Source organism: Brienomyrus brachyistius, unplaced genomic scaffold (assembly GCF_023856365.1).
Source record: "Brienomyrus brachyistius isolate T26 unplaced genomic scaffold, BBRACH_0.4 scaffold90, whole genome shotgun sequence".
Taxonomy (NCBI): Eukaryota; Metazoa; Chordata; class Actinopteri; order Osteoglossiformes; family Mormyridae; genus Brienomyrus; species Brienomyrus brachyistius.
This window is the reverse complement of record NW_026042365.1, coordinates 179,793-204,798: the sequence shown is the minus strand read 5'-3', so window position 1 is coordinate 204,798 and position 25,006 is coordinate 179,793. Positions and strand designations below refer to the sequence as shown.

Below are 25,006 nucleotides of genomic sequence, written 5' to 3'. Positions count from 1 at the left end.
ATTCTCTGTGCCTGAGTACGAGATCCTCCACTGGTCCGGAGTGAGATACTGGTCACGAGAGGCAAAGAAGACATCTGTAAATGAAAAATCCATTCTGGACCTTTGTAATGCCCTGCAGTCGTTTACTCTCTCTTGAGGGGAAGGCTGACAGGATGTCCAACACCCAGAATTGTATTTAAACCTTTAAAATTATAAAATAAATTCAGTCTGATATTGTGTCAGCCAAATAGTGTCATCAATGTGTATCATAAATAAAATGCATAGCTGATGGTGGACCTAAATTTTCCAAACAAACCAGGAATCATATGAGTCATGTCAGTGCACTTCGTACTGAATTGCACTAGTATAGTGATGTATGCAGGGTTTCATCTATTCCCTTACATAGTCATGTGTGACGTATTGCTGTAATGCAATTATTTTTTTAAAACTCCCCATTCATTTGTGTTCCTGCCACTCTATAGTTAAGTACAAACATTAAATGCCAAAGGCATAGCGGAAACTCGATTGCCGCATTTGACTGAGATCCAGTGATGGATGTCATCTTCTCCTGGACTGTGAGTGTTAATGTCTCGGCCCCAACATGCATTTTACCATAGATTACACAGATCCATTCATGTCACTTTTGCAGACTTGCTTATAATTTGCTGAGCTTCCATTGTGAGTCAAGTGTCCCGGTCATAAGCTCAGGTCTGCCGGTTGCCCCACTGGCCAAACGCCCACGGCCCTGACTTTCTGAGCTGGATATCGTGGTTTTAAGTCCCATCTGGGGTGATTCTTTTTTTACTTTTCCCTGCTGCCTTCTGCTTTGTGATATAATAAATATTGCAATAAGTTTCATCTTCACTTTCAAAATCTGCGGTACGGTCAAATAAGATACATAACATGTTTACTAGCCTGTGACACTGACGGAATACTAGCATTAGTTTTTGTTGAGAATACTATGAGCAGTACTACATAAATTTGGCGGGGGGGCAGTAGTGGTGGGCTTGTTTATTTATTCTACATAATTGTAAGATATAAATGCGTTAATTAGTAAAGAAGTTATGGCTAAAAGACCTTTCCATCTACACCCTGACATGTTGCTTGTTTATGCCTAATTATCGCTCCAAGATGGTGGCGCTGCTGACATGTTGTGGAAAAGCGAGATGAGGCATCTAGGCTTTCAAATTCATGAGCACCACGATGTACTTCGTTTAAATGGGAGGTTCACCCCAAAACTATAAAAAGATATTTTAGAGGGGTCTTAATACTATCTATCCATCAAAGTTCTGCTGGGAGTTGTTCAGGTTTGGAAATATCAGCCGTAGAAATGTCATGCTTCTATCGAAGTACACTACTCATATCACTGCGCATTAGACACAAGCACGAGCTGCCTGGCGATATCTGCTGCGCAGTGATATTATTGGTGTTTGGAGTCGGGTAGAAGGAAATAGTTTGTATATTAAACTGCTCGCGACGAAGTCTGTGGATTTTCTTAACCTGTTCCTGATTTCTGGTAAGAGATATTGCTGTTGAATTTTTCAAATACGTTGTTCTGGCGCTTTAAGTAGTGAAAGCAAAATTGAATCTTATTATATTGCTTATTCATTAATGAGTCGCTATAACATGTATACTGCCCAATGTTTTGATTTAATAAATATTTAAAATTAATAAATATTTCAAAAACACTTCAACATTTAAAATAGTTCATGATTTTCAGGAGCGGTACAGTGGTTAGCACTGTTGCCTCACACCTCTGGGTTCCAGGTTCGAGTCTCGGCATGGGTCACATGTGTGCGGAGTTTGCATGTTCTCCCCATGTCGTCGTGGGGTTTCCTCTGGGTACTTCGGTTTCCCCCCACATTCCAAAGACATGCTGAGGCTAATTGGACTTGCTAAATTGCCCGTAGGAGAGCATGTGTGAGTGAATGGTGTGTGAGTGTGCCCTGCGATGGGCTGGCCCCCCATCCTGGGTTGATTGATGGATGATTTTCTGGTCACACCGCCCCCTCAGAGCCCACCAATCAGTGACTGTCTCATAGTGTGATGTAATACACAATGTCCGCACCACCCACTTTTCAGCGAGCAGTAAAAACACACCAGCTTGTCTCAGCGGACAGCGGCTCTTATCAGATAAGGGGAAAAGGACGAGATATCAAAAGTAAAAATAAATATATCACATTTGGTTAACATCAAATGAAAACAGCCCTGCAATAATATATTGGATTCTAGGATATCACCTATTAAAAGGGTGAATCTATTCTAGCAGACCATAAAAATCCAATTATGAACAGTGAAAATGGGCATAATAGGTCCCTATAAACGACAGGTTTCTGTCCATGGTGCTAAAAACCAGGATTGGCAGATTTCACATTACAGCGATTCCCCCACTATATCGCGGATTTTCCTCCGACGCCTCACAATTCTCTGCGTATCCAGTACATTGTTTGTGGTCCGATTGTTTTCGTTTTGTTCTAAGCCCTACGATGGAAGACGTTGACCATTCAGGAGAAGGTAAAACTTCTGGATGTGCTTCGGGAAGGAAAGCGTTATGCGGACGGCGTTCGCCATTATGGTTTGAATGAATCAACAGTACGCTACATGAAGAAGGATGAAAAGAATGTGTAAGAGCCATATATGTTTTAATTTTTATATATTCCATTACATATATAGAGAGAAAGTTGTGTGTGTGTATATATATAAAAAATTATTATTTTATTATTATTATTATTATTATTATTATTATTATTATTATTATTATTATTATGTCACTCATATCCTTAGCCCGACATACAGATATATGTGCTGTTTTAATGAGTTTACATGTGTTTAAAGCATGTGGGAGGGGTATTTTAAGGCTTAAACTTCAAAAAAGATTTATATGATCCTTCTGTATCATGGATTTTCACCTATCGCTGATGGGTCTGGAACGCATCTTCCGCGATAGGGGGAGGATCAAATTTACCTTTTTAACCTGATTTAACTTCAACCCTCTTATTTTGTTAACAGAGTGTGCGGGTGGAATACAAAGGATTATAGTGGGTAATAGGTGATTTATATTGACCTTAATTATCACCCAAGTGACTCTGGACAATCAGCTCAATAATGCTTCCCAAAAGCTTCTCTCTTTTTCACTAGTTACACTTCATTACACCAATATCAAGGAAGAATCAAATGTACAAGCACATTATACAAAATATAAGATGCAAACACATAAAAAATATTTTGTAAAAACATTAAAAACAGATTAATATATATTGTGCAATTTGAAACTTTACATTTAGACCTCACTTAGAAAACGCAGGTGATGACCAGCCCAACCAGCAGTTCCATCTGGTTGTACAGAATACCTACTCAATTAAATTTTGAGGTCATGACTAAACTAAATTTCAGCTCTGCCTTTAACATCACCAGTTAGATGAAACTGATCATTCCAGAGGGAAATACAGTGAAGCCATGAAACATACTAGATGTAAATATATTAATTTTCACATACACTTGAGCTCAGTGAATTCAAGCGCGTCATACACTGTAAAAAAAAAAAGAATCCACCAAAAAACGGTTTTAAGTTAATGGACTCTTCCTTAAATTTACACATATTGTAAATTCAGTTTTCCACAGTTTCTTAAATGATAGTTTATTTTCATTTTTAATTCTTCATTCTGCCAATGCAGATTTGTTTGTTTAATAAATGGTGTTGTTCATAAAAGTACAACAAGTAATTTGAGAATATAGTTATTCACTACATTGATTATTTTTCATAACTCAATGGCCCATAAACATACAGTTATCCATCTGAAGCTGGATTTAAACCAGCAAACTTTGGATTACAAGCCCAAATACTTGAGCTACTGAGCCACACACTTACACGGACTCAGCTTAAGTTGCAGAGACACAGTGGACTTTCTGTTGGATGTCAGACAGAACGGCAAAGGACCCCTCACTAACAGGAACCTAAAACACACAAACACTTGGGAACACTTCAAATGCGTGATCTGACTCTGCAGGGGGAGAACATGTTCATGTGGAGTCTTGGCTTTTCACAACGTTTCATTCCTGCTTATAGCTAAGGTTTTTTTTAGCCGTTGTCACTCTAAGGTTGCCCATTAATGGTTTGGAATTGGGAATGTAAAGCTGTTTTGTTAGCATGTCTGCCTTACAATTCCTTTACTGTAAGTCGAGGCCTGCTGGAGCTCAATTCTGCTTCATGGCGCTTGTATTTACTCTTTATTTTTTATTACATTATGTTTGAGACTAACCCCTTTCTCTACCTCTCCATTCCTCCTGTCGAGCTCCATACAGAACTAGTGGAGAAAAGGGGTGCTTGGAGGGGGGACGATATCTCTGGATGCCCACTTAAGAAATATCTGCGTTACCTTCCAATACACCTTCCAAACTTAAGTGGATTGAACATGGGTGCTGTTGAATTAATAAAAAAATGCACTGTATTAAAATTATTTTGTTTATATAACATAAAATTGAACTATAAACATGAAATTTAAATCTGTTTATATATTGACAAAATAATAATTCAGAATTTTGAACCCTCATTGAACAAAATTAAACCTAATATGGACAAATGGAAAGCATTGAAATTATCCTTATGGGGGGAAAGTTAATGTTACTAAAATGGTTGTGGTGCCTCAAGTTAATTATCTCTCTATGATGCTTCCATTTAATATTCCGGAAAGGATATTTGAACATTACGAGAGTATAGTAAAAGATTTTTGTTGGGAAAGAATAAACCTAGGATTAAAATTACTTCGCCCAGAGACAAGGGAGGTCTAGGATTGCCAGATGTTAGATTATATAGCATGTCATTTGAAATAGCCGAACTCTACTATCACTGGAAGAATGTGAATTCTGATGTGGACTGGATAGCTATCGAGAGCAATTTGGCTTCACTATTTCAACCTCTGCACATTCTGTCACAATGGGGGGACAATATAAGAAACACAAACTCCATAATATCTTTTTCGAGGAATATATGGATCAAAATACATAAGAAGCTTAAAGTATCACATGACATGCAGCCATATTCCTCAATTTGGCACAATCCTGAAATACAAATAGGAAAAAGTATGGAAACAATGGCAATCCAAAGGGGTGAAAACTCTTTGGGATTTATTCGTAAATGGGATGTTTATGTCATAATCAGACGTAATGAGTAAGTATGATGTAGGAGGAGGAGGGAGTTTTTGGAAGTTTTTGCAACTGAGGCATTGAGTCACAAGTGTTAAAATGCAGAAGATGAATGGTCAAGAATACTTTCTAGAGTGGGGAAATATTATAGGGAAGTAAAAGGTAAATTTATTCAGTATAAAATTATACACAGATAGTACTGGACACTAGTTAGACTAAATAGAACTGGACTAATTAATACTGATCAGTGTTGGAATTTTAGAAGGCAGGTGGGGGTTTATTTACACATGCTGTGGCAGTGCTCTCAGGTATATTCATTTTGGGGTAGAGTTCTTGGTCTCCTGGACAAATGGCTAGGCTTTACTTTACCCCGCAAACCCGACTCTGTCTGCTAGGAGATAGAGTGGAATTGCCAAAGGTGAATAATAAACAGTTTAAGGCTGTGATGGTGGGACTCATAACTGCCATGAGGGTAATATTAAGGCATTTGAAATCCTCAACAATCCCCAATATAAAGGAATGGACCGATGAGATGATTAAGGCAGCTTCATATGAAAAAATGTTGGACAGACTAAATGGGAAACGAGGTATAATGAAAATGTGGGAATGTTTCTAGGGCCATGTTTTTGAAGGATAAATGGCTGGGAGGTTGAACTAGTGATTGGTCATATTGTTTTATAAATGTGAATGGCTGAAGTGTATTATATGAGAGTGCTGTAACTTTTTGGTTTGAAAAATAAGAAAAATTTGAATTACAAAATAAAATGCTCTTAGAAAGTAATTTCATGTAACCACTAGTCTTAAAATTAATTACATCCAACAGTACATTTTTTAGTGTAGGTAAGTAGATGGATCGATAAAATTAAATAATTATTACAAATCACAAATAACTATTACAGTCATGGCCAAAAATATTGGCACCCCTGCACTTGTATCAAAAAACACACCCCTTCTCCTAGAAAATTGTTGCAATTACAGATGCTTTGGCATTGTCATTAATTTCTCTTGTTGGCACTTGAAGAAAACAAAAAGAGGAAGAAGGAAAAACAGGAATGGGAGACATTCCACGCAAAAGGGCACCTGCCCTTCTCATATTGTCTCAAAAACCCAAAGCCAGTCAGAGTGGTCTGGGGGTGATTGTGCACCCAAATAGGCCATTTCATTCATGTTGATCTTAGTCTTTCTCATGATGGTGGGTAAATCTGGGGTGGCTCTTGTGGTTCTCATATGAGGTCTTTGGTGCACATTAAGTGAAGCAGATACAGGCCACCCATTGTGTACCTCTGTGCCATTTAAATGGGCTTGCAATCTGAAGAGGTGTGAGGTCACAGTGATTTAACACTGGTCCACTTTTTCTTATGGCCTTGAGCCAGGTCATGACAATATCTTGTGTAGCACTAATGACGTAAAGGCATCTGCTCATGTTATCTCATAACTTGAAGCTGTTTGTGCAGCACAACCCACACGGCACCAACAAGACATTGAGAACAATCCCAGCAGCCCTCGGCTCTCTTACCCAATGCTGTTATAAGGGGACCAAACTTCTTTAAATTTCGCTTCCACAGTGGCTTTAGAAAAAAATAAGCAAATCACGCAATGCTATTGAAATTATTAAAACATAGAGATTAACAGTCAGATATGTTTTGTGATTTTAAATGAGGAAGTGATATATTGGATATAACATGAATGTATTTCTTATTTCTTTTTTTTTGGGTTTTCTGTGGTGAGAAATGAAAGCTACAGGCATGTAAATATTGCTTCCTGTAGTAACTTGTAAAATGTTCCTCATTGTTAACAATCACATTACATGTGAAGGTGTCAGTCAGTGGAAACGCATAGTGAGGCACGCTGGCCAGCCATTGTATTCATTCAGGACCAGCCCATCAAGTAAAGGTTTCAGCACCACGGACAGTGACCTGTGTTAAACTGGCCTCAGGTTCCTACATTGGCTCTATGGAATTTTCTGTAAATAATTAAATGCCACTGGCCCCCTACATGCGGAAATGTTTCCCCCTCCCCCAGACTTCTTCAGAGAGCTTTGGAGGACATTGTCTGCACGCTAACAGAGGCAACTAAGAATGTGCTTGAGTTGGGAGGAGGCAGTAGTCCCCATTTTTCCCTCCTGCTGTAGAGGGTCATCGGGAGGAGGTGGGTTTGCTGCTCTCTTTCGTGTCTCTTCAGCAAGTGGCTCTTAGAGATTTGTCTAAGAAAGGTCTGTACCAGGCTTGTGTTAAAGTGCTGCATTTTCGGGCACTGAGTGGACTGGCAGATTCTAGGTGGTCAGGTTTGTTGAGGCCTGGATCTTCCCCGCGGGGATGTTGGAGGTCCCTGTACAAGCCCCCCAGTGAGAAGCACACGGTGGATCTTCAGTGGCAGATTGTGCACGGGGCAGTGGCCACAAACAGACAGGTGATGCACATTGATTCCACAGGGTGGGAATTGGTTTTCTTAGCTAATCTGTTTCTTTAAAACAAAGAAATGGATTGTTTACTTGTGTCTTTTATTCTACATCATAGATAATGCGAACCTTCATATAAGTAAGAGGTAATATTTTGCTCAGTATCAGTTCAAGTTCAAATACTTCAGGTTTTTTATTTGACAAAACACATAAAATTGTTCAAATACTTCAGGTTTTTTATTTGACAAAACACATAAAATTGTCATGCAAAGTCATTGATTTATTTTTAAAACTATTGCACTGTGATACATTTAACATCATATTTTCAGTTCTGCCAAATCTCATATTGACAGCTTAGTGGTTTTCCAACGGCTTGTGGTGTCACATGGTGGTCGAAAATGATATTACAGGCTTTTGTTGAAATTACCTTAAAATTCATCTGGAATGTATTGATTTATGCCATAATTAATGATGCAAATTAACACAGATGGGGCCATTTTGACCCCATTTTGATGTTTTTGAAGAGGTAGATGGTCCAGTTGGCTGTATTAGTCAGTCTGCTAAGAAACATAGCGCCAACAAGCCCATGGCCCCTTTTCATGTAAAACTTCGTACAGGAGGCTGTTTGTGCAGTTTAGTGCCTTTGTTAGCCTCGGCTCCTGTAAATCATATAAGCACACCCACCACACCCCCAGGAGTATTCCGCGTGCCCCCACCTGCCAACCTGCTTGTCCCCCCCAACCCACAGACCGTCTGTAGTTCTGAAATTTATCCACATGGCTGCTGACCAAGTCTAAGGTAAAATTTCCTAAATGAAATTTTCAGTAAAATACATTTTTTTCCTCTAATCTGGGAGACAGTGCAGAATTATTGGAGTCGGTCCTAACTCTGTCTTGAATATGTACCCAGCAGGCACCTAGGACTCGTATCTCCCTCTGAGAATCTTTCTAAGGCGCTCAGCAGCAGAAATTCTCCATCCTAGATGAGCCTGCAAAGTTCTGTAGAAGTTAAATATACTTTAGTCAAATAAAGGATGAGACAATTTACTTAAAGCATGATACAGTTCATATTGCTCTTCAGGCTTCGTGATAAAATATTAAAATTATGGAGTACAAAGTTGTACATGCAAAGAATACAATGCAGAGTGGCAGAGCGCCTGGCCCAGAGGGTTTAATGGAATTTATCTTAATGTCTTTATTCTATTTTACTTTAATTTTTACCATATTATTCATTGTATTGTTCTTTCGATTTTATTTCTATTTTATTTTTGCTAATACACCGGATCTGAGTGCCTCATTTTGTTCCCTTCATGTAGAACACGTTTTGTAATGACAATAAAACATCCTTATCCTCATCTAAATCACACTGTCTAACTACTAACCTGTTTAAATAATATAATTGGATCTCAAAGGTTAATTGTCACTCAATTACCCCCTCAGCCCAACAGTACCACAAACACCCAACATTCACGGAAATTTTCTCCTAAGTTGTTTTCCCTGCCTGGAACAATACCACAGCAGTCACATGGACTGATGTTTCAAAACATTTCAGAAACCTTGCATTGAAACTTGAGGTCTTTAGGAGGGATCAGTCCTGGGTGGCAAAGTTGCCACCACAAAGGTTTTTGATTAAGGGATTCATGATGCCAGGTAGCCATCTTTCACAAGCTGGTGGCCTGTGCCACTGATGCCTTTGCTTGGTTTTTGTATGTCTGTCCTGGTTTGTGTTCTTGCCACTTCAGGTTCCCTGGTTTTGGTCTACATTCCTCGGTCCTCTGCTGTGGAGTCTACCTTCTGCTTCACCTCATTCTGGAGCCGCCCATCCAGTCAGCGGCCCATGTCCCCCTGGTTCCCTGTTTCCTGAGGTTAGTCTGCTAGTCTCCGGGGCCAGGGGGCAGAAATCTGCCATGTTGGATGGGTGGCCCAGGTTGGGGTGCTCCATCATAGACTGGTACATGAAGGATTATAAATGGTTTTTAACCAGTATGTACCGAGTGTGCGTCGTGACGAAAAGAATGTCATGGGAACATTTAGGACTGACTGCAGTATTAGTTCAAAACATGATTGTGTTTTTCTTAATTGTTATTGATTTATTTTTGGATTATTAATTTTTTAAAGTAACTTGATTCAGTTAAAAGGGGTTTGTCCATTTGCTTTAGCAGAAGTTCGTGTAAGTATGATGTTCACCTTCGTTTTTCATAGTCTAGTCTTTGCCAAGTTTTATGCTTATTTCCCCTGATTAAGTTAATCTGACGTGTGTCTAGGAGGGTCATACAGGCTTTTTGTTTGTAATGGAAGCACAGGGTCTGTACTTGCAGCTTATTTGCCATGCTAATAGAAGCATTTTACCTTCCTCTCTAATCTCTTTTTTTCTTGGCTCTCACTGCAGTCTCCTCTATGCTAGGGTTTCTCAACCCAGTCCTTGGACCCCACTGCAAAGATCCACAGTTTTGCTCTGTCCAAGCTCTCAGCACAGCAGTAAAAGGTGACTGTTTGGTTCATGCATGCAGGGATCTGGGACAGAGCAAAAACGTGGAGCTGTCTGGTGGGCTGAGGAATGAGTTTAGAAATGCTGCTGTATGAAGTATTAAACCATTTGACCGGTTGGATAAATGTTAAAATGTTTTCTCAAAATATAAAAAGAGATAATCTTTTGTTTTGCGTCTCATTACAAGCAAACTTGTTTTTTGTTTTTATGTCACTCTAGTATTTGATATCTAATTTTCAGTCTTCTGGCAATATAATCTGGTGAATGGGGAAAGACTTCCAGCAGGGGCTCCGGTTTCCTCCCACAGTCCAAAAGTGCGCAGGGTAGGTTAATTGGCAAATTAAAGTTGTGAGTGTTTGCGCCCTGCAGAGTGTTGACTCCTGCCCAGGGTTGGTTCCTGCCTACGCCTGTTGTTCCAAGGACAGGCTCCGGTCCCCCCAGCGACCTCAGTTTGGCTTGCTGTCTCCCCGCTTGGTTTTCTTTGGTTTACGTCTTCACTAGCCCCCTCGTTGCTTTGACTTGTGTGTAAGTTATGTATGTGTGATTGTATTGCTGCATAGGGAGTGACTGCTATTTTGTTTTGCAAGTGTGTGTTGGACTCTGTTTATTTGGTTAGGGAGTGAGGTGGAGTGTTTGTCTTCTGGTTTTCTTTTCTTTTGCACTTAGGTGAGATTAGCTGTGGGTCGCACTTGATAGTTGGGGATTTTGTTTGTTATTTTGGCTGTGGTCACTCCCAAAGTCTTTTGCACTGGGTTATTTGTTCAGTGTCAGTATTATACATGGAAAAAAAATGAAAATACAAAAAATATCCCTTTGTCCACTGGTGTTCCCTTCTTGCCCTCACCCTGTTTGTCCCTTTATCCCATTCCCCTTTCCCGTGAATACTGTTACACTCCAACCCTAGACAGGATATCAAAACAGCATCTTACCTATCGTTTTAAAAGAGATGAGGGATATTAATCATTGACCTTTGTCTTTGCTATTTCAGAAATCCGTATCTGCTACCTTGTGACTGGAAGTATACACTGTAAAAAAAAGGCAAAATTTGTCACAGTTTTAAATCATTTTATATCAGCCAATTTGACTACAGTATAATTATTTTTTTCCTCTTATGTTAAATGACAGAAAAGTTTTTATCAAAACTACATTGCATAACTGGCATCGTAGTACTGATTAGCACCGATTCAGACATCCCGATGAACAAATATGAAATTCATTTAAACTGTGGTACCTTAAATCCGTCAAGTTACCCCGATAAGCCAGTAACCCTGATTCGTAGTACAGGCCACTGATCACAAGCACTCGGTGTAAACGTATTGTTTAAACGGCGCTGTTGCATTACCAGGGTGAGAGGTTGACTTGCTGGTTAGCTATAAAAACAGATGTTAGTGCAACTCCACGTTAATGGTGCGGTCATCATGGCTTATAAATGCTTATTATCGTTCATCATTGTTTGTGTCAGTAACGATAACATAAACAAGGGTAGGCACCAGGAGAACATCATTGGCTCTTGCATCGATTACTTTTCCCGTAACACCCTTTAGATTGTTTCTCTGAAGGGCAGCAAACCGACAATTTCGGTGTGATTGAGCTGATCACGTGTGCATGGGGAGGGAATGCGGACCACATGACCTTCCCGGCGAGCTCAGCACATCCAGCATCGCTTCGCAAATACAATCAAAATGTTTTATCTTTATTCACACTTTTTATCTTTATTCATTATCTCTACGATCTCACTGCTGGACGAATGCCTGGCATTCAGAGCATTCTTTATTAGCCATTTGCCTTTGGATGCAGTTTATTTGCATGCCCCAAAGCTTCCAGGCATCAGTAATTGCTTCCCACGTTACTCCGGTCCTGGGGTCTTCTGTAACTGCCCTTTGGGATTACATATATTCAGCATATGCTTTTGTCCGAAGTGATGAGAGTTTGGGGTCAGAGCACTTGGGTCTAAGGGACTTGCTCAAGGGCTTAACAATGTTACGATTACTCTGCCATGGGAGTTGAACCAACAACCAAACTGGCAGAGATGGCCAACCTGCTGAGCTCCACACCCGCTGACGATCTCCTTTTCCTGTCTGCTGCAGTCTCCATGGACCTGAGTCCAGAGAAGCACTCTGAACTTGAGGACATCCGGCTGAGGAAAGGAGCCCTTCTGCTGGAGATCCAGAGGCTGCGGGAGGCGCTGAGAGAGGCCCTCATGGAAGTGGAGGGCCTTGAATCCAGCACCAAACACAGCCAAATCTTAGAAAAGAATAGGCATGTCGCCATGGGAAGAAAGAAATTCAACATGGACCCTAAGAAGGGTATCCTGTTCATGGTACAAAACAATCTTCTCCGGCACACGTCTGAGGACATCGCCCAGCTCCTATACAAGGGAGAGGGGCTGAACAAAACAGCCATTGGCGATTACCTGGGTGAGAGAGACGACTTCAATATCCAAGTCCTCCAAACATTTCTTGGGCTTCATGAATTCGCAGGGTTCAACCTGGTACAGGCTCTCAGGCAGTTCCTCTGGAGTTTCCGTCTGCCAGGAGAAGCACAAAAGATTGACAGGATGATGGAGGCCTTTGCGCAGAGGTACTGTCAATGTAATCCTGGAGTCTTCCAGAACATTGACACCTGCTATGTACTTTCATTTTCCATAATCATGCTAAACACTAGCCTTCATAATCCAAATGTGAGAGACAAGCCCAGTGTGGACAGGTTCATCTCCATGAATCGAGGAATCAATGATGGAGGCAACCTGCCAGATGAACTCCTCCGAAATCTTTATAAGAGCATAAAGAATGAGCCATTCAAGATTCCTGAAGACAATGGGAACAATGCCTTCTTCAACCCTGACAGAGAGGGTTGGCTCTTCAAACTGGGAGGAGGACGGGTGAAAATATGGAAAAGGCGGTGGTTCATCCTGATGGACAACTGCCTTTACTACTTTAAACATACTACGGATAAGAAACCCAGGGTGATCATTCCGCTGGAGAATCTGAGCATCCGTGAGGTGAAGGATCTCAGGAAGCCTAACTGCTTTGAACTGTACATCCCTAACAACAGCAGACAGCTGATGAAAGCCTGCAGAACGGAGGCGGACGGCCGCCTGGTAGAGGGCAATCATGTGGTGTACCGCATCTCGGCGCCAACCCCTGAGGAGAAGGACAAGTGGATACAGAGCATCACTGCTGCTGTGAGCACTGACCCTTTTTATGAGATGCTGGCAGTAAGAAAAAAACGGCTGAATAAATAAATAATGATAAAGACTGTGCGAATATGGTTGGATGTGCTATTGCAGAAAGTATTTATTTCAGAACAAGGAACTTTGCACAAAGTAATGTTTAACCTTAAGGTAGCATGACCGAATTCCAGGTTTTGTTTTGATGCGACTTATTGTTCACTACAGATTTTATCATCGAAATGCCCTGTCCTTTTTTTTGTATAAATGTGAAATTAAATGTTATTTGCACTGTATTGCTGATCTTTATGTCAGAGTACCTTTTTTTCTGAGAATCCACACTGCTGTAAATTTGCATTAACATGATTAGGATTGGGATGGAAAAATTATTTTCCATCTTAACCCATATTCTAAGCATATTGATTTCTGTTGTAAATTTTACTTTTACAGCATTATGATTTAAGACACTAACAGCAATTTTTCAACCAGTAATTGTTAATGTGATAGGAATTGCATTCAACAGCAAATGCGTTCAACTTAACCAAATGTATAAATCTTACATATTCTGATGATTTGACATTCCCCTGATGTCTGTGTGATGTATTTCAGCAACAACACGCAGTTAATGAGATCACTATGCGGAATTTAGCCGACTGTTATTTTACTGATTAGGATATATCACCCAAGATTGGGGTATACTATATATCAAGGGTCAGCAACCTTTTTGAAACTGAGAGCTACTTCACGGGTACTGAGCCATACAAAGGCTACCAGAACAGACTTTACCTAAACTTATCTAAACTTCATGTAGAATAAACACGTTTTAAATGCTTTTTTGGATATTGTCATTTTCAAATCTATATAAATACAAATGTGATTAAAGAAGAATAGCAACAAGATAAAATGAAATTTTAGTCGCTGCCCACTGGTGAGTTGTGGTATTTTTAGAACACGTCCGTGGACAACTCATGTGGTCCTTGGGGGCATCCTGGTGCCAGTGGGCACCATGTTGGTGACCCCTGTTCTAAATGGTATGTAGGGTTTGCAAACTACACCAACGCTTCTGATGTAGCTACATTTAGGCTTATAGTGGAATAATATAGTGGAAGATTCCTTGCATGAGTGTCTGAGAGCGTGAAAGTCATGCCAGATGCATGGTAGTCGGCAGCCCTGCTTTCCGTCTGCATCTGTCTCTTACTTTAGGTGGCTAGAGATCCAGCATTACTCAGGATTAGGAGCCACTTGCACTGATAATAATTAGTTTCTTTTTCCCCTTGCAGTCTGCTGCTGTATAACATTATGAAATCAGCCCAAAAATCCGCAACCCATGACCTCCTAATATTTACCCGAAACTATGTTTTCAAAATAGCACAATTGGGCATGAACACCGCGGACCTGGAAACTCTGCTGAGCATTGAGAATCAGCGTGCAAAGGCTCTTAATTTGGATATGTTTGTGAAACGTTCTGCTGCACAGCACAACAAAGAAAAACAACTGGTCAGTGATAATGAAAAGTACAATCAGCATTGTTTTAACCATGAGAGTCCAAATGCTTAGATAAATTGTCACTTTTTCAGTGTAAGTATGCTCCTGAGCTCCACGATTCTGAATGATAGTCGATTTCTCACTGAACCTCCATGCCACTCTGTAAAAATCTCTTGCCACCCCATGTAAAATTTTCTAGATCCACCACTGTGCCAGAGCTAAGACTTAAGAATCTTGAGTATTATTTCAACATAAACTTTGCTTGGGTGCTTCATACTTTAAATTAAATATAAATTATGGCAACGTGCAAAACTCCATCCATCCATCCATCCATCCATCATCTCCCGCTTAATCCGGAGTCGGGTCGCGGGGGCAGCAGCCTCAGCAGGGAGACCCAGACTTCCCTCTCCCCGGCCACTTCGTCCAGCTCCTCTGGGGGGACCCCGAGGCGTTCCCAGGCCAGCCGAGAGACATAGTCTCTCCAGCGTGTCCTGGGTCTTCCCCGGGGCCTCCTCCCAGTGGGACATGCCCGGAATACCTCCCCAGGGAGGCGTCCCGGAGGCATCCTGATCAGATGCCCGAGCCACCTCATCTGGCTCCTCTCGATGCGGAGGAGCAGCGGCTCTACTCTGAGTCCCTCCCGAATGACTGAGCTCCTCACCCTATCTCTAAGGGAGAGCCCAGCCACCCTGCGGAGGAAACTCATTTCGGCCGCTTGTACCCGCGATCTCGTTCTTTCGGTCACTACCCAAAGCTCATGACCATAGGTGAGGGTAGGAACGTAGATCGACTGGTAAATCGAGAGTTTCGCCTTTTGGCTCAGCTCTCTCTTCACCATGACAGACCGATGCAGCGCCCGCATGACTGCTGACGCCGCACCGATCCGCCTGTCGATCTCCCGCTCCATCGTTCCCCCACTCGTGAACAAGATCCCGAGATACTTAAACTCCTCCACTTGGGGGAGGACCCCATCCCCAACCCGGAGAGAGCACTCTACCCTTTTCCGGCTGAGAACCATGGTCTCGGATTTGGAGGTGCTGATTCTACGTGCAAAACTATTAAGGAAAATGCAACGTATTTGTTTTTCATTTACGTAATTATATATGTTGATTATGATTCTTTTTAGTTCCACAGTATATGCAGATACTAAAATCCAAGCATGCACTCTTAGGTTAATTGCTATCAGTTTATATAAAGATTTATAGAAATTTCAGTCAGAGACTAGCTTCTGATATACAAAGAATGTTTACATTTTTTTTGGCCGTGGAATAGTTTTTCAGTGCTGCATGTAGTTTCTCTTTATTGTTTGAATAGGGCACACTTACACATCAACAAGTGCAGTGGCAGTTGTGATGTTCTCGCATATGAGAAAATACAAGGACAACTTTTATTAAAGAAAACGAAAGGCTTTACTCTCCATACTCCAGTCAATTGCATGCATAGGCCTACTGCCGCATCTCACTTTGCCAACTTCCACTTCCGTGCGGTTCAGGAGGATCTGGCTGCAGAACACTGGAAAGGGGTCCACAGCTCAAGGGGACCACCAGAGGACAGATGGAGTGGAACCGGGAACCAAGGGATTTGCCAGTGACTGGCACTCACTGTTGTTTTCGACTACAATAAAAACAGCTGTACTGGCTAAATAATGAGCATACAAAAGGAAAAAAAGACATGGATAGGAATAAAAAGGTAATTAAAAATAGAAAAACAACTGAAGAGTCATTCACACTGAACACGTGTCTCTGCTCTCAGGACGATGATCCTGCCAACTGCGCCAGACTGTGACAGACCGAACTACAAAACTGTAGACTCAGTGGACAGCTGACTACGCCACCCTAGGAATTTCATCCAGCTTTCCATTGAGACTACAGTTTTGCAGTCTGTTCTGCCAAACAATGTATTAAAAAGTGCAGTGTTATACATGACACTGTAATTAGTTCAATTCAAGAGATGTATAGTGTGATTATAATAGTGTGATTATCATAATCACACAAATATATGAATTCCTCTGATACTGAATTAAACAACCCTTTATGCTGTCCCTTATGTGAATTAGTAAAAATCTCCATAGTCATATGCAATTCCAATTCCCCCTTTTATTTATTTTATGGCAGACAGACAGCAGTGTATTATTATATTATAATTATATTATATTTATTATAATTATATAATTATATTATATTATAATTATTATATATATCATTATATTAGGGTGCCCCTCGCAGAAGGTAAATTTAATCTTATTTAATTACATTTTCTATATAGCGTCAGATGACAGCAGACGTCATTTACTGTAAGGTTACCTTTACTATAGAAGATATAACAGCTCCCAAAGTTCTTCATCTGGTACAGAAAACATACGCCTGACAGATGTTGAAGTTTATTCCGTCTTTATTCTTCTAGACACCGTGAAAAACTATAAAATAAACATATTATTAAATTCCTGCATTACATTTAATCTTACAAGACATTCTAAAAGATCCATGATATTACCGCTAAACAGCGGCTCATACATCACCGCAATTCCACTTTTCAATACAAGACAACAAGTAAATACAATAAATATAAATTACCGTGTGCGCCTTCTGACCAAATGCTTAGGAGTTATTACAGATCCTGCCGTGACAAGCCGACAAACCACAAGTTGACTCCATGAATCTCCCAGCATGCATTTACTCCTACCCTATTCCGTCACCTGACCATGTATTCAAGGGTTAACACGGATCAATTAAATAGTCAGCAGAGGGCACTGGCATACATTTCACAGTATACATTCTATATTAAATCAAACCAGCAAAAGGTGATTATAAAATAACCGTCTTAGCGACAGTTACAGAGTGGCGTAGTCACCCTTTCGCTCTATAGCGCCCCCTACCCCTACTACGATTATAATTATAATAATTGCCTCATGTGCAGTTACGCTGGTTAAATTACCTGGAAATGTTATTAACTGCACATTCTCCTAGAAACTAACAACGGTGCTCACTCAGGTATATTTATAATGGTCAGAAAGCTGATGTAAAGTCTGATATAGTGCTGAATGTGTTATTTTGTAGACAGTAATAGGTATAATTAATTTTATATTCCATTACTGTAGAAAGCTATACTTGCTTACTTAAGGTATTTTGCGTTATTAATGTGTGATTTAAATGCAGGTAGTTTTATTACAGTCAGCTTTTATTCACAGTGAGTAGCTTGTCATCATGAAGAGGAAGTGTGACAATCGTGAGGTTTTGGGCAACCACAGAAAAGCAGGAAAGTAAGTAGAGACAGTGAGATAATTAGTGCCAGTCAGATGATAGACGTATACAGTATGTGAGTCAAAGGTTCTTCATATATTAATCATCCCATTCAGGTAACAAATCCTTAGAAATCCATTCCTGAGCATCATGCCAAGAAACACCACTTGTTTACTGATAACTGCTTTCATGTAAACTCTGCTGTGCTGAGAGTAAAGATGAAGAGGGAGAGACAGCAAGAGGCTGCTGACGGCAGAGAATGCAGGCGACATGGAGGGGAGTGAGAAAAGGAGCAAATATTGATGGTTAAGAGTGAATAATGACGTCACAGCAGCCTGATCCTGATGTTAGTTTAATATGCTTCTTAGTTTGGCCTGTGGTGTGTATTTCAGATACAGCATTTAATCAGGGAGACTGAGTGTGAGTCAATGGCAGAGAGAGAGAGAGAGAGAGAGAGAGAAATAGAGCAGACAGGCAGGTGAAGATGAAGGTGTATTAGGGAGGAGGGGGGAGGAGCTTGGACCTTCACCAAATCAGCCAAATGTAAATGTCACGTCTATCAAACAGGAGACCCTGCTTTCAGGAGAAATGGTTTAAAGATCACACTGGGCTCCCTTACAGCCCCCCCTCATCTTAAGGGGGGTTCTTTGTTTCTACTGTGCAAAATAATTTGTAACACAAATGTCTAAACTGGCATGAAAGACACATTCAGCTCTTGTGAAGACTGGCATGTGAAACTGGAAAAGGCACTGTGGAAATTCAGTGCACATAAAGACAGGCAGTGCCACAGATTAGCACTGATGACATGGATTCAGAAGATCAATCCTGTTGATACTCAACCTTCAGATGAGCTGGAAAGAGCAGCAGCAAGTGAGGAAAAATCTTCTGGAGTTAAGTACTTGGCACGGCAAGGCCTGGCTTTTCGAGGTGTTGGTAAGGAGAGTAGGAATTTCAAGCAGCTTCTAATGCAAACAGCAGAGGGCGATGCAGAGCTGACCATGTGGCTGAAAGGTCACTTTGATTTCACCAGTGCTGTTTAACTGAAACACCTGTTCCTGGGTTGCCCTCAGTCCTTGTTATTGGTTATGATTCTCACTGTCCTGCACTGTGTCTTGTAAGCTGTGTATTTAAGTGCCTGTTCTGCTTCTGTTCTTTGATGCTTCATTATAGCTGTATGTTGTATGTATGTATGTATGTATATAGTTCTCTAGTTGTGTTTATTCCATCATTTAGTTCATTCCTGGTCATTTGCAGTTTATTTTGGATCCATCCTGATCCTTTTGGTTTTGATGTGTGTGTTGTAATAAACCCTATTTTTCCAGCCGTGTCATGCACTTCCGCAACCAGAAGAGGGCAGAAGATATGGCACAAAAACAAAGGAAGAAGCCTAACTTTAAAAAAACTTCAAAAAACATCAAGACTCATCCAGCATGGGGTGGTGGGTTAACGAATAACAAATAATCAAAGAATGAGCAAACAAATGAGAGAAAAGATGCAGAGATGACTGAGAAGCAGGGGATGACTGGAGAAAAGACGACAGGACCAGAAGACAGGAGGGATACAGGGAGAGTGGAGAAGACAGTATAACTGAAGAATGGGAGAAGAGGAGAGACCACAAAGGAAGGAGAACATAGATGACTGGAGGGGAGGGAAAATAGGATCAACAGAGAGAAGGAGGAAGGGCTGCAGAGGAGAAGACAGGATAAGAGGGGAAAATGTGAGCAGAGAAGGACAAACACCCCCACTGCCCAGCAAAGTGCACTTGTAAGTAAACCACAATTTTAGCCTTGGGCTCAATATCTGGACTTGTCTCTGTGTAGCAATGCATAGAATCCTTGACACTGGTTATGACTGTACTGTATTAGTCCTAAACCTGCCATTATAGTGTAAGAAGAAAAGATTTTTTTTTAAATAAATCATTTAAAAAAAAAAAGGTAGAGCGATGTAGCCCCCGGAGAAGTCCCCCCCCCCCCCCCCCCCCAAAGCCCTGTTTGTTCCCTTCTAGCTACCAGATGAAACTCACAATGCACCCCAACGCCACCTAACTTCTCTTCCACATGATGCACCTTATTTACCCTCTGAATCCTGTCTATTATTGAGCGTTTTTCTATCCATTTGATTATCAGCTTATTACACTGTATGTACATTAGTCAGCCACATATGCTGTACGGCTTTGTTTTCCGGACAGTTTGGGCTACTCAGATGTGTCATAATTCGATTTGTAAATGCTGACAGTCTTGATATTATCCTTCTTATCAGGAAAAACTACTTCTGCATATAGATATTTGTCAATTTTTAGTCTCATCTAATATAAAAATTGGCAGGTAGTACAAATATAATCTTATAAATGCTGAGATTAGAGTATCTGCGATGCAGGAATGCAGGGGTTTCATTGGGGCCCTTTCTATGGCTTAGTACTGTGAAGGAGTACATGGTTAGTGCCAGGCGCAAATGAATATCTTTGATTTTGCATCCATGTGGTAACTTGTTGAAGTTGTCTGATAGTCAGTAATACATGGTTTTATTATTATGATTGTTTATTTATTACTTTATAACATCTAAAAGAAACTGAAATAGGAAAGCTTATTTTCTGGTCCACTGGATAAACACAGACATTACAGATGGTTTTAGAGTCTAATGCTGAATGTTTTTTGCGATCATTTTTCTGCCTGCATATGCTGTGATTGGTGCAGTGAAATTTGAGAATGTGTTTGTGGTCAGTATCATAGCCTCAGACAACAAACCAATGCTGTAGCGTGTCACTGTGTTTACATGTGAGAGGGGTTCCAGTTACATAATGAACTCGTTCTAATTGTTTTGACGGAGCTCGACAAACCTAAAAAATAAATGCTGGTGTTATCAAAAACTATGTCATATAGCTATATTTCAGATTTATTACAGCCAAACACATCCCGGAGCTCCGAGGAAACTCCTTTTCCTTACATTTCCATCTATCCCACTCTTCTCATCCCTCCATCCCTCAAATACTGTTACATTTGTCTTTTTTCCACACTCACACCCTATCTTGATCATACTCTGACTGCATGGCATCCATATGTAGGGCAAACTATTTTACAGTCTTATCTAGTATAATAGGACATAAACATTGAATTTGATAGTTATCTTTTATTTACACATTAGAACACAACGCATGAACATGAAGGGATCGTTTGCATTTGCAACCAACACCTCCGCAAACCCCTCTGCGGAATACTGGCCGCGGACAGGGGTGGGAATCCCCAAGCTGGAAGACTGTACTGCGTCATGTTAACATTAGCTAGCTAGTTAGCATGGATACAGAGTGCACCGGACTAAAACTATAAAGGACGTAAGGTGTGTGATATAGTAAAACACTTACCAACTGGTAATGCACGTTAGCATTACGTTAAATGACAACTTTACCTGTTACTTACCAGAATAGCCTCCTACACGTGCGACGAATGACAGCAGGCAGAAGCCGGTGCGTTTTTCAGAAACACACCGGAGTTAAACTTACGCCGCATTATTTACCGGCACTTCTAACACCAACATTTGCAGCCATTAACTCATATGTGGTAGTAACACTGAAATTACTTTCTCTGCGTCAAAATAAGGCAACACTGTGATTTTGATACTTTATCATTTATACTTAACTGTACCTTCCTCCCAATCCTCCGTCTCTGCTTATTGACATTTAGGAGAGTGTCAGATATAAATTAACAATTCAAAATTATCAAACAAAGACAGACACAACACTGAAGAGATGACAAAGACACAGTTTGAAAAGTAAATATGTTTTATTGCAAATCTCTTATCTTAACATAGCCTACCTTATCATATGTTAACTTAGCCTATCATATTTTATCTTAGCCTATATTGTCATATCTTAACTTAACCTATCTTATTATATTTTAACTTAGCCTATCTTATCATATAACTTAACCTATCTTATCTTATTATATTTCAACTTAGCTTATATTAATATATTTCGTCTTAGCCTATCTTATATTTTAACTCAGCATATCTTATCCTATCGTATCTTATAGCTACATTAACACTTAAACAGTATCACTTTCCGTTGGGTCCCGCGGGATCCCAGTCCCAATGCAGGGTTCTAACACGGGTATTCTAAGAAAAAGAAAATAAACACTTTACTTAACTTTACTTAAAGCAGTCATATAACTAATAAATAAATAAATACCCAATTAATGCCTTATAAATCATTTATAAAAGTATTAAAAACACGGCTGTAAATACTTATACAAAGGCATAACACATTATAGCTATCTTGATAATGCATTATGAATGCTCTGATCTATATATACACAATAAATATCTTCATAATACATTATATCGGCCATTAATCCATAATAAACATGGCTATAATGTGTTATGCTTTTTTTTCTTCAATATTTATACCCATGTCTATAATATATTTATGGATGCATTACAGTGCATTGTGAAGGTGTCAATAATGCAGTTATATTACTGCTTTAAGTCATTTGTAAACCTGAATTCACAACCTTATAATTACTGCCTCTTGCTACTTCTTCTGAAGGGCAGGGGACAGCAGAAGAAGCACCACTTCATCTTCTTCTTCTTCTTCTTGTGGCTCTTCTCAGTATCATCTTCAGAAAGATCTTCGGCATTCACATGGAATGATACTTCTTCACTGTAGATCTTCTCGGCAGCATCAGCATCTTCTTTTGTTTTATCTGTCTTCATCACTTCAGTCTCGTCCTCTTCCTCAGGTCCTTCTTCTGGTATAGTCAGTAGCTGTGATCTGTCTTCAGATGCCACCATACACTGAAACCTGACCAGTGTGGTAGCATCAGCATCTTCTGCCTGCTGGAATACCACATCAGCTTCTTCATTTTCCTCAGGTCCATCTTCCTGTAAAGTCTGCAGCCATATTCTGGCTACATATGCCGCCATGCACTGCCAACTGTCCACTGTGGCAGCATCAGTGTCTTCTGCTTCCTGAAGCTCCTCATCTGTTTCTTCATCTTCCTCAAGGTCTTCCTCCTGGATGGGTTCTAGCCAAGTTCTGCCTACTTGTGACACCACATATTCCACAGCATTCCCTGTACTTTTCCCTCCTCCTCCCTTAACCTCCTCCACATTCACTCCCACCTCACATACATTCTCCTCACCTCCATTTAGCATATCCATCATACTAATACCAGCCTCTGTCCCCTCCATCACAACCCTGGAGGCCTTCCCCTCAAATGTTCCCCACTCTGGTACCTCTACATATTCCTCACTACTCTGCCCCCTTACCTCACCCTCCCCCCGGCTTGTCCGGTCCTTCCTGACTTTCTTTTTTTTGTTAAGGTAGCAAGTTTTATAAATTTCCCAGTCTTCAGATGAAAGGCCGTAATTACTCTGAAGACTTTGAGATGAAATACTAGTGCTGGCTAGCAGTCCATCCTTTCCCACACTCTCCCCTCCCTTACCCAAATCAGTAGACCCCCCCAATCCCCCCTTAACCCCCCCAGCCTGGACAGTGGGGAGTGTCACTGGTGAGAACTCCTCCACACCTTCTCCCCAGTTGATCACTTCATCCCACAGGTTCCAGGCTTCCCAGTGTTGGGTGTTGGTCCATCGATCAGCTCTCTCAATTCGCTCTCTGGGGAATAAATGAGAGATTAACCAGCACTTAAGAGAGATAATAAAATAAATAAAGAGCTGGAAATTCTTCAACCATACAGAAAATACAATTGTTATAATTATTATAATAAATAATTACAGGGTTCACATATATAAAAAAGAAAGAATAAAAGAAACAGCGAGCAAGATTGCAAAAAAAATCTACTGTAAAATGCATGATACTGTAAGTGCAATAGCATATTAAACAGTAATGTCACCAAATTATAACTAGAATCAAATACGAAACAACTGTGCTCCACATCAAATGAATACCCAGATGAATACTACCAAGAACTGAGTTAACACTAACCAAGCTAAGAATATTTGAAAGTGTTAATCCTGTGTAACAATGTAAATAGATGTAATGATAAACTTAGAAGCATCTAGCCTACTCCGAAAATAATGCCCCAAATTTTTTTTAACAATTTACCTACAGTAGGGGGTCCCAACTTCCGGTCGGTGTTCCGGTACCGTCCGCGCGGAGTATTGCACCGGGCGGCAGACAACCGGGGGTAGAGGAGCCAGCCGTCCCGTTTATTAGGGGATCGCGCCGTTTTGGAAAGAAAGCTGCCCGTATTGATGTACGGAAATACGCCATTAGCCCCGCATGTCCGTATACACCGTCAATCTCCCGCCGCTCGGCGTGGGAACCCCCAAATTATACCGCCGTCTTACCCATCCGTGACACTTTTCTACGACGGAAACCGATCCGCGGACATCGAAAGGTTGGGAAGCCCTACTAAACTAGCATGTTTGAGATGAATTTACTAACCAAATAGTTTGTCATTATTTAAATATTAGCAACCACAGTAGAAATAAAAACCACTGCACTTTAAATGACGTTAAAAAATATGTAATATTAAAAAAATATGTAATGTTTTTTATTGTATTATAGACATTTACTATGTCATTATAGTATAAAAGGCTAAATAATCGAAGTAGCACAACATCAGTTGAAGAATTCAAAGACATTTTGGAGAGCTAACAAGCTACTCACCTCTGCGCCATTTTCACTCAGAGTTTGTTGTGCTTCAAACGGTAAAGTTTGTTTACGTTGTTTCTATGGAAACTGCTCTGACTCTCCGCTTGACCGTAATATAAAGGCATGTATGCAGTAATTTTGTAAATTTGATCTGGCAAAAACTGGCACTATGATGGAAGTTATGCAGAAGTGCAGAGTAGATGGAATAATGTTTGTACCTCAATAAGATTGTATGCCTTTTGCCTGTGTCTCCAGCCAGTGCCGGGGGTGAAACGTGCCTGCAATTATCAGCGGGATAACATTATCGTTTTTTTTATTCTGTGGAAAATGAAAGACCGATTTGCTGGCCAGATTGATTTATGAATCATAAACATGTTGTGGGCTATATAAGTAAAGTCAGGGCTCTCAAGTCTTATGCATTGACTGTGAGACACTTGCATTTCAACCAGTTCACATGCTCACGCGCCGCACCTTATGTTTGTCAAGCTGAGAAGTAA

General features: G+C 40.5%; 1 protein-coding gene across 1 annotated transcript in view; it reads right to left on the bottom strand.

Annotated features, from left to right (window-relative positions):
- Window positions 1-23,307, bottom strand: part of LOC125727193 (uncharacterized) — a 60,184-nt gene extending 36,877 nt beyond the window's left edge. Inside the window, exon 1 of the mRNA XM_049003905.1 lies at window positions 23,164-23,307. The gene's annotated coding sequence lies outside the window, so the exon portion shown is untranslated. The remainder of the gene's footprint in view (window positions 1-23,163) is intronic.
- Window positions 23,308-25,006: the final 1,699 nt, after the last annotated feature.